At 47.3% G+C, this 13,401-nt stretch overlaps 1 protein-coding gene across 1 annotated transcript in view; it reads left to right on the top strand.

Annotated features, from left to right (window-relative positions):
- npas1 (neuronal PAS domain protein 1) overlaps positions 1 to 13,401 on the top strand; it is a 382,645-nt gene that overhangs the window by 22,603 nt on the left and 346,641 nt on the right. The gene's annotated exons all lie outside the window — the stretch shown is intronic.

The raw sequence follows: 13,401 nt of genomic DNA, 5'->3' as shown, positions 1-13,401 counted from the left end.
AAATCCCATCTCGTTTCCATTAGGGAAGGAAATCTGCTGCTCTTACCCCGGTCTGGCCAACATGTGACTCCAGAGCCACAGCAATGTGGTGGAGTCTCAACTCGGGCAACTAGGGATGGTCAATAAATGCTGGCCCAGCCAGTGACACCATTGTCCCACAAACAAATAAAAGAATCCTGGAGTGGGGCTTGAACCCCAGCCACCTTGATCAGAAGGAGCCAAGTGGACACCAAAGGGCTTAAAGGATTTAGGGTTCTATCTCGTTGGCATTTCATGACTGTAGCTGTGTGACGAACCTGAGAGTCAAGGGGTTGATTTAAGCCTGACAGGCCGATGGCCTCTGTCAGTTTTCCCATAATCGATCAGCTTGTGAGCGTACAGTCCAACTCTGCGCTCTGTCCTCTGGTAATTAGATCTTGCAATAAAATTTAATCTGCCGTCCCTAATCAGATGGAAGCGGCCCAAAACTCCGAGGATGTTCTGCCTCATCTCGATTTCAGAAACGTCATCTCAGAAATCTCAGGTGGCGTTCTGATCGTTGCCAGCCAAATGTTCGGACTATCCAATGATGCTTGACCTATATTCTACCAGGTGAGGGGTCAAATGTCAGAGGGCATACTTCCAGCTCAATAAGGAACCTTCCTGAACCATTTGCTCTGCCTCTACCTTCCTTTTTCTCTTTTATTCTCTCACGGGATGAGGGTGTTGCTGGCTGGGCCAATGTTTGTTGCCCACCCCTAATTGCCCCTTGCATGGAATGGCTTCCTAGGCCATTTCAGAGGGCAGTTAAGAGTCAGCCTTTGTGGGTTGGGAAGTCACATGTAGGCCAGGCCGGGTGAAGACAGCAGGTTTCCCCATAACCCTGTGTATTTACCCTGCTAGGTCCCCTGACTCTAAGTGGTAATTCAGCATGGCCAAACCAATCAACTCGCACAACTTTGGACTGTGGGAGGAAGTCCACACAGAACGTGCAAACTCCACACAGTCAGTGAGCCAAGCTGGGAATTGAACCCAGGTCCCTGGCGTTGTGCGGCAGCAGTGCTAACCGCTGTGCCACCATGTTGCCCATGTATTAATTAACATACAGTGAAAAGTGTTGTTTCTTACGTGCTATACAGACAAAGCATACCGTTCAAGGGAAGGAGACAGTGCAGAACGTAGTGTTGAAGTCATAGCTAGGGTGTTGAGAAAGATCAACTTAGTGCGAGGTAGGTCCATTCAAAAGTCTGACGGCAGCAGGGAAGAAGCCGTCCTTGAGTCGGTTTGTACGTGACCTCAGATTTTTGTATCTTCAGAACAAACTCTTCAAAATGCAGCTAATACAACAAAATTTACTCCAACTCAGGAATCAAAGAAAGGGTTTAATAAACAAACTTCATCACTCCAAACCTGGGGCCTCACCCCAGGCCAGTCCAAGCTTCCCACAGTTCTAATAGCTCCTTATGTAGAGTGAGTCAGCTGATTATTACCTCACTCTATAATTGGTTCCATGGTTTACTGGGTCAGCTGACCCTTGCCTCTTGTTCCCATTGGTCAGATTGCATCCAATCAAAGTTGTCACCGGTTACATTTGAACATTTTTTCCAACGGAAGAAGGTGGAAGAGAGAATGTCCGGGGGGGCCTCGATTATGTTGGCTGCTTTTCCAAGACGGCGGGAAGTGTAGACAGAGCCAGTGGATGGGAGGCTGGTGATGGATTGGGCCACATTCATGACTCATTGTGGTCTTGGGCAGAGCAGGAGTCCATACCAAGCTGTGATACAACCAGAAAGAATGATTCCACGTGCAGGTATAGTGTCTCAAATCCGGTTATTAATAAGCTGGTGGTGCATGAAAACTGGACTTTTTTTTAAGCTGCCTTTATTATGAGATGACGAAAGTAACTTGTTGGGCTACGTGTTACGTTGGTGCTCTCCGGTATGGGATATGAGTGACCCCCCCCCACCCCCCGGCCTGGCCCAACTCAAACTGCCCAACCTGAACCACCCACCTACAAGATTCAAAACCAATCCCCGGACCTTGCCCAAGTTTGCCCACTTTGAGCCACTGTGTCAGTATTTAATCATGGAAACACCTCCATCAGAATTCCATCCTGAGTGGTGTGAGGCCATTCCACCCATCACACTGTTGCCAGCTCTTTGAAAGGACTATCTGATTTATCCTCATAGAATGCCTAGAGTGCAGAAGGAGGCCATTCGGCCCATCTGCTCTGCACCAACTCTCTGGCAGAACATCTTACCTTGGCCCACCTCCTGCCCAGTCTCTATCCCTGTGCGTTTACCCACTAATGCCCATAAGCTGTATATCTTTGGACATAAGGGGCAATTTAGCATGGCCAATCCACCTAACCTGCAGATCTTGGGACACTAAGGGGCAAATTAGCCCGGCCAGTCCATCTAATCTGCACATCTTTGAACACTAAGGGACAATTTAGCAAGGCAGTTCGCCTAATACACACATCTTTGGACTGTGGGAGGAAACCGGAGCACCTGGAGGAAACCCACGCAGACATGGGGAGAATGTACAAACTCTACTTTGACAGTCACCCAAGGCAGGAATCGATCCCAGGTCCGTGGTGCTGTGAGGCAGCAGTGCTACCCACTGTACCACCATGCTACCTCATTAACACTCTCCCCACAAGTTTTCAAATGTTTGATTTCCAAGTCATAGAGGTTTACAACATGGAAACAGGCCCTTCGGCCCAACTTCTCCATACCGCCCTTTCTATTTTGGCCCATATCCCTCTACACCCATTCGTACCCAAGTAACTATCCAAATGCTTTTTAAAAGATAAAATTGTACCTGCCTCTACTACCACCTCCGGCAGCTTGTTCCAGACACTCACCACCTTCTGTGTGAAAAAATTGGCCCTCTGGACGTTTTTGTATCTCTCCTGCCTAACTTGGATTGGATTCCAGCCTCCGACCGTTTCCAGCGATCTACCTTGTCTATTTATACGCCAGCCTGGAATTATGTTTCTGTTTGCTTAATCCTGGGTATTAAGATTTCATCCAGGTGCAGCCCTCCCGTGACATTGCACTAGATGACCTGACAGATGCAGTGGTTTTAAAATGTTAAGAGGTGTGAGCGACAAAGCATGGGTGAAAAATCTCCAACAGAGTGCGTGCTATGTTCAAGATATTGAATAAAGATCTCACAGATACAGTTAGCTACCCGTGGCAATGTTGCATGCTCTGACATTCACATTGTTAAGCTAATTGCCGCACTATGAGAAAACGATGGCCTAGTGATATTCTCGCTAGACTGTGAATCCAGAAACTCAGCCAATGTTCTGGGGGACCGCGGGTTCGAATCCCGCCACGGCAGACGCTGAAATTTTGAATTCAAATAAAAAAAAATCTGAAGTTAAGAATCTACTGCTGACCATGAAACTGTTGTCGGAAAAACCCATCTGGTTCCTTTAGGGAAGGAAATCTGCCGTCCTTGTCTGGCCTACACTTGGAATACGGCTCTGGTCACCCTATTATAGAAAGGATGTTATTAAACCAGAAAGAGTGCAGAAAAGATTTACAAGGATGCTACCAGACTTGATGGTTTGAGTTATAAGGAGAGGCTGGATAGACTGGGACCTTTTTCTCTGGAGCGTAGCAGGCTTAGGGATGATCTTATAGAGGTCTATAAAATAATGAGGGGCATAGATCAGCTAGATAATCAATATCTTTTCCCCAAATGTAGGGCAGTCTAAAACTAGATGGAGTACGTTTTAAGGTGAGAGGGGAGGGATACAGAGAGGCAATTTTATCACACAGGATGGTGAGTGTCTGGAACAAGCTGCCAGAGGCAGTCGTAGAGGCGGGTACAATTTTTGTCTTTTAGAAAGCATCTAGACAGTTACAGAAGTAAGATGGCTATCGAGGGACACGGACCTAGCATGGGCAATTGGGACTAGCTTAATTGTTTAAACTGTGCTGTAAACCTCTATGATTCTATGCTACGTGATCCAGAGCCACAGCAATGCGGTTGACTCTCAATTGCTCTCCAAAGGATGGGCAATAAATGCTGGCCCAGCCAGCGACGCGCTTGTCCCACGAATGAATAAAACAAAAGTTAAAGAGAGGGGATAGTTATTGGTTAGCCACCAAAGATGGTTAAATGGACACAGCTGGAACGGCAGCTGAGGGGAAATCATCACGGGTTTGTGTCTGTAGTCCAGAGCAGAATACACTTGCTGAAGGTAAAAATCTAGCTGCAGTGTTTGTGGCCGAGAATTTGATATTAAAAATCATTTTAACTATCAATTTCTCTGTGCGCTAACATGTAATAATGTGAGAAATGGGCACCTACGCGATTCTTTCTTATGCAAATGTAGTTGTTTTGCCTCTCAGGGTGCAAACAAAGGGGTTTATTTCCTGGAATGACATGATTGTATAATTTTCCTGGTTATAGTCACGAACAAGCCTCGGTAGAATAACAGACATCTGGGAGTGAGTTACAGACTGGAATCTAATCGAGGGGTTCGGGGTGGTTTACATATAGAATAACAGATATCCGGGAGTGAGTTACAGACTGGAATCTAATCGAGGGGTTCGGGATGGTTTATGTATAGAATAACAGATACCTGGGAGTGAATTACAAACTGGAATCTATTCGAGGGGTTCGGGATGGTTTATGTATAGAATAACAGATACCCGGGAGTGTGTTACAGACTGGAATCTAATCGAGGGGTTCGGGGTGGTTTATATATAGAATAACAGATACCTGGGAGTGTGTTACAGACTGGAATCTAATCGAGGGGTTCGGGGCGGTTTATATATAGAATAACAGATACCCGGCAGTGAGTTACAAACTGGAATCTATTCGAGGGGTTCGGGATGGTTTATATATAGAATAACAATACCCAGCAGTGAGTTACAGACTGGAATCTAATCAAGGGGTTCGGGGTGGTTTATATATAGAATAACGATACCCAGCAGTGAGTTACAGACTGGAATCTAATCGAGGGGTTCGGGGTGGTTTATATATAGAATAACAGATACCCGGGAGTGAGTTACAGACTGGAATCGAGTTGTCGGATTCTGCTGAGTTTAATTGTTGTGAGTCCCAGTCCTGCCCTGTGCCGTCTCGGCTTTTATTTAATCTGGCAATGTTCTCCGCCTGACCCCACTATCTGACCCCGCTCCCAGCCTGTATCTCACTGCGAGTCATCTCTGACCCTGCAAGCAGCTCACTCACTCTCATCCGGTGACCCCATGGTAACAATTCTCATTGGAAATGTGACATTAACCAACCCCTCTCCATGTTTCAGCAGCCCCCCCCGCCACTCCCCCAAGCAGACCAACAGCTGCCAGTCCAGACTGAGGACTATTATTGAGCAGGTTACGAGGTGTAACGTGATGCTGCCTCTCCAGGCAAAATTAACTAGGGTCTCCCTTTTATATGTTCTTATTTATTATCTTAATGGCATCTTGCTTTGTGCCACATTATTTTCCGATCCCACGCTACTCCCTGCACTGAAGTATTGCCAGCATAATTTTTCGGAGGCGCCCAAGTGTATAACTACCTGAATTGTGGATATGAATAAACGTTGTGGCTGGTACGAGGGGTTCGGGGTGGTTAATATATAGAATAACAGATACCTGGGAGTGAGTTACAGACTGGAATCTAATCGAGGGGTTCGGGGTGGTTAATATATAGAATAACAGATACCTGGGAGTGAGTTACAGACTGGAATCTAATCGAGGGGTTCGGGGTGGTTAATATATAGAATAACAGATACCTGGGAGTGAGTTACAGACTGGAATCTAATCGAGGGGTTCAGGGTGGTTAATATATAGAATAACAGATACCTGGGAGTGAGTTACAGACTGGAATCTAATCGAGGGGTTCGGGGTGGTTTATGTATAGAATAACAGATACCTGGGAGTGAGTTACAGACTGGAATCTAATTGAGGGGTTCGGGGTGGTTTATATATAGAATAACAGATACCCGGGAGTGAGTTACAGACTGGAATCTAATCGAGGGGTTCGGGGTGGGGTTGATATATAGAATAACAGACACCTGGAAGTGAGTTAGAGACTGGAATCTAATTGAATCAAAAGATATATCTGTACATAGTGCATTTCGTCGCCACTAAATACCTTAAAAGATTTATAATCAGTGGAGTATTTTGTCGGAACAGAAAACTAAGTCGGGGTTTGGTGGGATGGGGGCGGGGGGCTGTTGCGGTGAGGAGGGGCCGTGAGTGTAGGGGGTTGGCTGTTACAGGCTGCAATTTAAATGAAGACTTTAGACTATTTATGTGCGGAATAGTATGTATGCCAGATTGTGAGGAGAACTCAGTGATTGGAAGTTTAAATACGGCTAATCCTTTTGTTCAGACGTGATTAGTAACGTTGCTGCAATTCGCTAACTCAGTGGTGTTCGTTCCCTGGGCGATCTTTCTCATCTTCACCAGAGAAAGAAAACAGGCACTGGGTTTGAGGTGGGGGTCTCGGTCAGTCATGTGTTTAGGTTTGCAGCAGAGAATTGGGAGAAATCCCCCCCCCCACCCCACCCCCACCCCCGTGAATCCTGTTGTAATCCTGCTGCAACTAACTTTTGGCAGACGTGTCGACTGAACTAAGGAGGGGGAAAGTAATGGGAATATCACCGGATTAGTAACCCGAATTCCCTGGGGAAACCGTGTGACTGTCATCGATTGTTGGAAAAAAACCCGTCTGGTTCACGAGTGCCCCTATAGGGAAGGAAATCTGCCATCCTTACCCGGTCTGGCCTACATGTGACTCCAGAGCCACAGCAATATGGTTGGGGTGGCACAGTGGTTAGCACTGCTGCCTCACAGCGCCAGAGTACATGCTAAATTCTCCCTCAGTGTACCGGAACAGGCGCCAGTGTGTGGCGACGAGGCGATTTTCACAGTAACTTCATTGCAGTGTTAATGTAAGCCTACTTGTGACACTAATAAATCAACTTAAACAAAACCTCCCTCTATTTAAACTCATAGATTCCCTACAGTGCAGGAGGAGGCCATTTAACCAATCGAGTCTGCACTGACCACAATCCCACCCAGCCCCTATCTGAGTCATCCCATATATTTACCCTGCTAATCCCCCTGACACTAGGGTCAATTTAGCATGACCAACCAATCTAACCCGCACATCTTTGGACTGTGGGAGGAAACCAGAGCACCTGGAGAAAACCCATGCAGACACAGCGAGAATGTGCAAACTCCGCACAGACAGTGACCTGAGGCTAGAATAGAACCCAGAAGGTCCCTGATGCTGTGAGGCAGCAGTGCTAAACACTCTAACCCCTTTGCAATGAAAGCAATGCTGTTTGCCTTCTAATCTACTTGTCGGATCCACCAGAATGTGTAAATCCAGAGTGTGATGACTTGGGGATTTTTCACAGTAACTTCATTGCAGTGTTGATGTCAGTCTACTTGTGACACTAATAAGTAAACTGATCCAAAACCAGCGGTCATAGTCTGAGCATACAGGATATACTGTTTAGAGCGGAGATTTGCCATGTCAGCTACAAACCCCCCCCCAACTTTTACGGATGCACCACATAAAGCATTCTTTCCAGATGTATCACTGCTTGGTATGGGCTCCTGCTCTGCCCAAGACCACAAGGAACTACAAAAGGTCGTGAATGTAGCCCAATCCATCACACAAACCAGCCTCTCATCCATTGACTCTGTCTACACTTCCTGCTGCCTCGGCAAAGCAGCCAGGACCCCGGACATTCTCTCTTCCACCTTCTTCCTTTGGGAAAAAGATACAAAAGTCTGAGGTCACGTACCAACCGACTCAAGAACAGCTTCTTCCCTGCTGCTGTCAGACTTTTGAATGGACCTACCTCGCATTAAGTTGATTTTTATCTACACCCTAGCTATGAGTGTGACACTACATTCTGCACTCTCTCCTTTCCTTCTCTATGAATGGTATGCTTTGTCTGTAGACCGTGCAAAAAAAAATAGTTTTCACTGTATGTTAATACACGTGATAATAATAAATCAAATCACATCAAGATGGGGAGGAATTTCTTCATCCAGAGAGTGGAGCTCATTACCACAGAAAATAATGAAGGCCAAAACAAAATTGCTTTCAAGAGACAGTTAGATTTTAGCACAATGGGAGGCCCAGTGGTATTATCACCAGACTATTAATCCAGAAACTCAGCTAATCTTGTGGGGGACCCGGGTTCAAATCTCGCCACGGCTGATGGTGGAATTTGAATTCAATAAAAATATCTGGAATTAAGAATCTACTGATGACCATGAAACCATTGCCAGTAAAACCCACATGGTTCCCTTTTAGGGAAGGAAATCTGCCATCCTTACCTGGCCTGGCCTACATGTGACTCCAGAGCCACAGCGATGTGGTTGACTCTCAACTGCCCTCCAAGGGCAACTAGGGGTGGGCAATAAATGCTGGCCCAGCCAGTGATGCCCATGTCCCATGAATGAATAAAAAAAATAAGGTTGGTCAGCTTAACAGATGGATTGAACACTAATGTGGGTGGAGGGCTTGCTTTGATTCTACTCTCCATACTGTCACCTCTTTTATACATCAAGGAAAAGGTGAGAAAGGGGCAGGAACCCCTGTTCTATGGCTGTGGTTCAATATTTGTTGCTTTGATTCTTCCTTGGGATATGGTCATCGCGGGCTGGGCCAGCATTTGTTGCCCATCTTTAATTGCCCCTTGAACTGAGTGTTCAAGGCCATTTCAGAGGGGCAGGTAAGAATCTTGGAATCATAGAATCCCTATAGCGCAGAAGGAGGGCATTCAGCCCATCGAGTCTGCACCAACCACAATCCCACCCTACCTCCATAACCCGATGCATTTTACCCTAGCTAGTCCCCCTAACACTGAGGCAATTTAGCATGACCAATCCACTGAACCTGCACGTCTTTGGACACTAAGGGACAATTTAACCTGGCCAATCCACCTAACCTGCACATCTTTGGACACTAAGGGGCAATTTAGCATGGCCAATCCACCTAACCTGCACATCTTTGGACACTAAGGGACAATTTAGCATGGCCAATCCACCAAATCTACACATCTTTGGAGTGTGGTAGGAAACCGGAGCACCTGGAAGAAACCCATGCAGACATGGGGAGAAAGTGTAGACTCCGCACAGGCAAGTTGGCAATCGAAACAGGGATCCCTGGCGCTGTGGGACAGCAGTGCTAACCACTGTGCCACCGCCTTCAGCACTTGAGACTTGAGCACATATCGTCGGTATTTGACCGGTGGAACGGGGGCACGAGGGGGTGAGTGCCTTGGCCCGTTTTCTTGTGTCCAACAAATAGTTAAGAAGGCGTTTGGGCCTTGAGGAGTTAGAGTGGTTAGCAGTGCTGCCTCACAGCGCCAGGGAGCCGGGTTCGATCCCGGCCTCGGGTCTCTGTGTGGAGTTTGCGGAGCATCAGACACCTCCCCCACCTACCCGCACCCCCCCCCCCACTCTCCCCCACCTACCCGCACCCCCCCCCCCACTCTCCCCCACCTACCCGCACCCCCCCCCCCACTCTCCCCCACCTACCCGCACCCCCCCTCTCCCCCACCTACCCGCACCCCCCCGCCCTCCCCCACCTACCCGCACCCCCCCTCTCCCCCACCTACCCGCACCCCCCCTCTCCCCACCTTGGTCCCTGTGCAGAATCCTCATTGATTCTGTGTGGTGACATGATGTTCCGTTTATAAGCTCGCATATTACAGAACAGTGTCTGTTTAGCACAGTGTTTACACTGTGTAAACCTGCAGAGCACAGCTTTAATGTTCTTCGCTCCTTGGAGATTTACAGTTAATAAGTGTGATAGGCAAATATTGCACTTACTGTGTGCGCGTCGCATCAGGTGCTGGTTACCCATTTGCAGTCAGGCCGAGGCGATTGCTCACGATCTTTACTTCCGCGACACTTTTCTCTCCTTCCCCCCCCCCCCCCCAATAAAACAAGTGCCCTTGAATCTTCTCTTTGCCAAATTTGACAGGAACGCAGTTGAGAAAGGGAAGAGAGCCAAGGTCCTGACCCAATATTTGCCCTTCAGCCAGCACTGCCTTTCAGCTCTCGTATCCCAGCGGTTATCCCTGGCTATATTTCTGTGGGATCCTGCTGTGCGTGAATCGGGCAGTCCCCGCCTTCGGCGTTACGCCGGTGGCCCCGCTTCAGAGGAGCGGCGTGTCATGGTAAAGGAAGGGCATCCGGCAGAGGTGAGGCGTCCAATAGAAATGCAGGTTGTGTGTCATGAGTTGTTTGTTTGGCTCCATTTATGCACAGAGGGGTAAATGGATGGCGATTGGATATTTTCTTTCTATTCATTCGTGGCGTCACTGGTTGGGCAAACATTCGTTGCCCATCCCTAGTTGCCCTTGGAGGGCAATTGAGAATCAACCACATTGCTCAGGAGTCACATGTAGGCCAGATCGGGTAAGGAAGGCAGATTTCTCACTGGAACAGTGGAGGTTGGGGGGTGATAGAAGTCTATAAGATTATGAGGGCATGGACAGAGTGGGTAATCAGAAACTTTTTCCCAGGGTGGAAGAGCCAATTACTAGGGGGTGGGGGGCGGCACAAGGGTTTAAGGTGCGAGGGGCAAGGTTTAAAGGAGATGTACAAGGCAAGTTTTTTTTTTACTCAGAGGGTTGTGGGTGCCTGGAACTCGCTCCCTGGGGAGGTGGTGGAAGCAGATTCGATTAAGGGGCATCTTGACAAATACATGAGTAGGATGGGAAGAGAAGGATATGGTCCCCGGAAGGGTAGGGGGCTTTAGTTCAGTCAGGCAGCATGGTTGGTGCAGGCTTGGAGGGCCGAAGGGCCTGTTCCTGTGCTGTAATTTTCTTTGTTCTTTATTTCCTTCCCTAAAGGACGTTAGTGAACCAGATGGGATTTTCCGACAACGGTTTCAGGGTCATCAGTAGATTCTTAATTCCAGATTTTTTTTTTATTGAGTTCAAATTCCACCATCTGTGGTGGGATTCGAACCCAGGTCCCCAGAACGTTAACTAAGTTTCTAGATTAACAGTCCAGCAATAATACCACTAGGCCATTGCCTCCTTTCCCTTGAAGCCAAGTGTCTCGCTCGACCGTTTCAGAGGGCATTTCGGAGTCAACCACATCGCTGTGGCTCTGAAGTCACATGTAGGCCAGATCGGGTAAGCAGGCAGATTTCCTTCCCTAAAGGGCATTAGTGAACCAGGTGGGTTAAGTCGCACCATGGAACTTAAATCCAGTTAACAAAATCTGGGATTGAAATCTGGACCTGGACAACTATCATCAGTTGTTGGAAAAACCCATCTGGTTCACTAATGTCCCCTTTAGGGAAGGAAATCTACTGTCCTTACCCGGTCTGGCCGACTTGTGATTCCAGAGCCACAGCCATGTGGTTGATTCTTAGTTGCCCTCCCCCCCAAATAGTTAAACAAGCCAGTCAGTTCAAGGGCAATTTTGATTTGATTTATTGTCGCATTTATTAGCATACAGTGAAAAGTACTGTTTTTTGCGGGCTATATAGGCAAAGCAAACCGTTCATAGAGAAGGAAAGGAGAGCGTGCAGAATATAATATTACAGTCACAGCTAGGGTGTAGAGAAAGATCAACTTGATATAAAATATAGCAGCTAATTGAGGCCATTCGGGCCATCGAGTCTGCTCCGCCATTCAGTCATGCTGAAAATACGGTAGCTCGTTCAAAAGTTTGATGGCAGCAGGGAAGAAGCTGTTCTTGAGTCGGTTTGTACATGACCTCAGACTTTGGTATCTTTTTACTGACGGAAGAAGGTGGAAGAGAGAATGTCCGGGGTGTGTGGGGTCCTTGATTATGTTGACTGCTTTGCCCAGGCAGCGGGAAGTCTAGACAGAGTCAATGGATGGGAGGCTGGTTTGAGTGATGGACTGGGCAACAGTCACAACCCTTTGTAGTTTCTTGCGGTCTTGGGCAGAGCAGGAGCCCATACCAAGCTGTGATACATCCGGAAAGGATGCCCTCTATGGTGCATTGTAAAGGTTGGTGAGAGTTGTAGCGGACATGCCGAATTTCCTTAGTCTTCTGAGAAAGTAAAGGCGCTGGATAACAAATGTTGACCTTGCCGGCAATGCCTACATCTGGTGAAAGAATATAAAACCTACCCCTCTGACTAATCTTTTGATCACTTGTCCTAATTTCTCCTTCTGTGAATGTTGCAATGAAGCACCTTGGGAAGTCTTACAGTGTCAAACCAGCTGTAGAAATACAAGTTGTCGTACTTAAATTGGCGTGTCTGCGTGTGTGTGTGAGTTATAAAGAAATTTGAATGGTGGAGGGAAGGATGTTTGACCAGTTGGGGTGGTTGGAGTTGGGAGGTCACATGGTCCAAGCCCAGGACATACTTAACTAGAATTGGCAACCCTGTCCCCAAACCGGCCAAATAGTCTCGTTTGACTGAGTTTGCCAATTGGTGCCATCGGGCAATGAGGATAGGGCCTCTTTGAGTTGAGTTGCCTTCTTCCTCTTGATGTTGTGTTGCCAACTCTTTATAATTATGCTGGAATGAGAGAATCATCACCAACGATAAAAGGTTTAGCGATCAAAACATTGAATGTATTCAAGAAGTGGCTGGATATAACCCTTGGGGCAAATGGGATCAAAGCAGAATGGGGAGAAAAGCAGAATTAGGCTATTGAGTTGGACGATCAGCCATGATTGTGATGAATGATGGAGCAGGCTCGATGGGCTGAATGCCCTCCTCCTGCTCCTATTTATGTTTCTAAAACAGGAGAGATAGGAGTGGAAGTAGGCCATTCAGCCCCTCGACTCTGCTCTCCCATCCTAGAAGATAATGGCTGATCTACCTTGCAGGATAGGTTCAGAAAGAATGTTCTGGATGATGGGGGGAGTCCAGAATTAGGAGGTGATTGTTTGAGGATAAGGGCTAAAAGTTTTAGGACTGAGGTGAGGAGAAATTTCTTCACCTAGAAGGTGGTGAATGTGTGGAATTCACTCCCCACAGAAAGTAGTTGAGGCCAAAACATTCAAGAAGAAATTAGATATCGCTCCTGGGGCTAAAGGGATCAAGGATATGAGGGGAAGGAGGAGATCAGGATATTGAATTGGATGATCAGCCATGATCAAGATGAGTGGTGGAGCAGGCTCGAAGGGCTGAATGGCCTAGCCCTGCTTCTAGTTTCTACCTCAACTCCATGTTCTTGCCCAATTGCTACATCCCTTGATTCCCTTTCATTCCCAGAAGTCTATCGATCTCTCAATGGCTTAAGTATCCCCAACCGTCTGGGATAATGAGAGTCACATGATCAGAGTCCAGGAAGTGCCAAGTTGGAGTTGGCAACCCTGAACCCAAACCAGGCAAACTATTCTCGTTTGACTGAGTTTGCCCATTGGTGCCATCGGGTAATGAGAATAGGGCCCCTTTGAGTTGAGTTGCCCTCTTCCTCTTGGT

Source organism: Carcharhinus amblyrhynchos, unplaced genomic scaffold (genome assembly GCF_965287045.1).
Source record: "Carcharhinus amblyrhynchos unplaced genomic scaffold, sCarAmb.v2.hapA scaffold_37, whole genome shotgun sequence".
NCBI classification, from domain to species: domain Eukaryota; kingdom Metazoa; phylum Chordata; class Chondrichthyes; order Carcharhiniformes; family Carcharhinidae; genus Carcharhinus; species Carcharhinus amblyrhynchos.
This window is presented reverse-complemented; position numbering and strand designations above follow the sequence as displayed.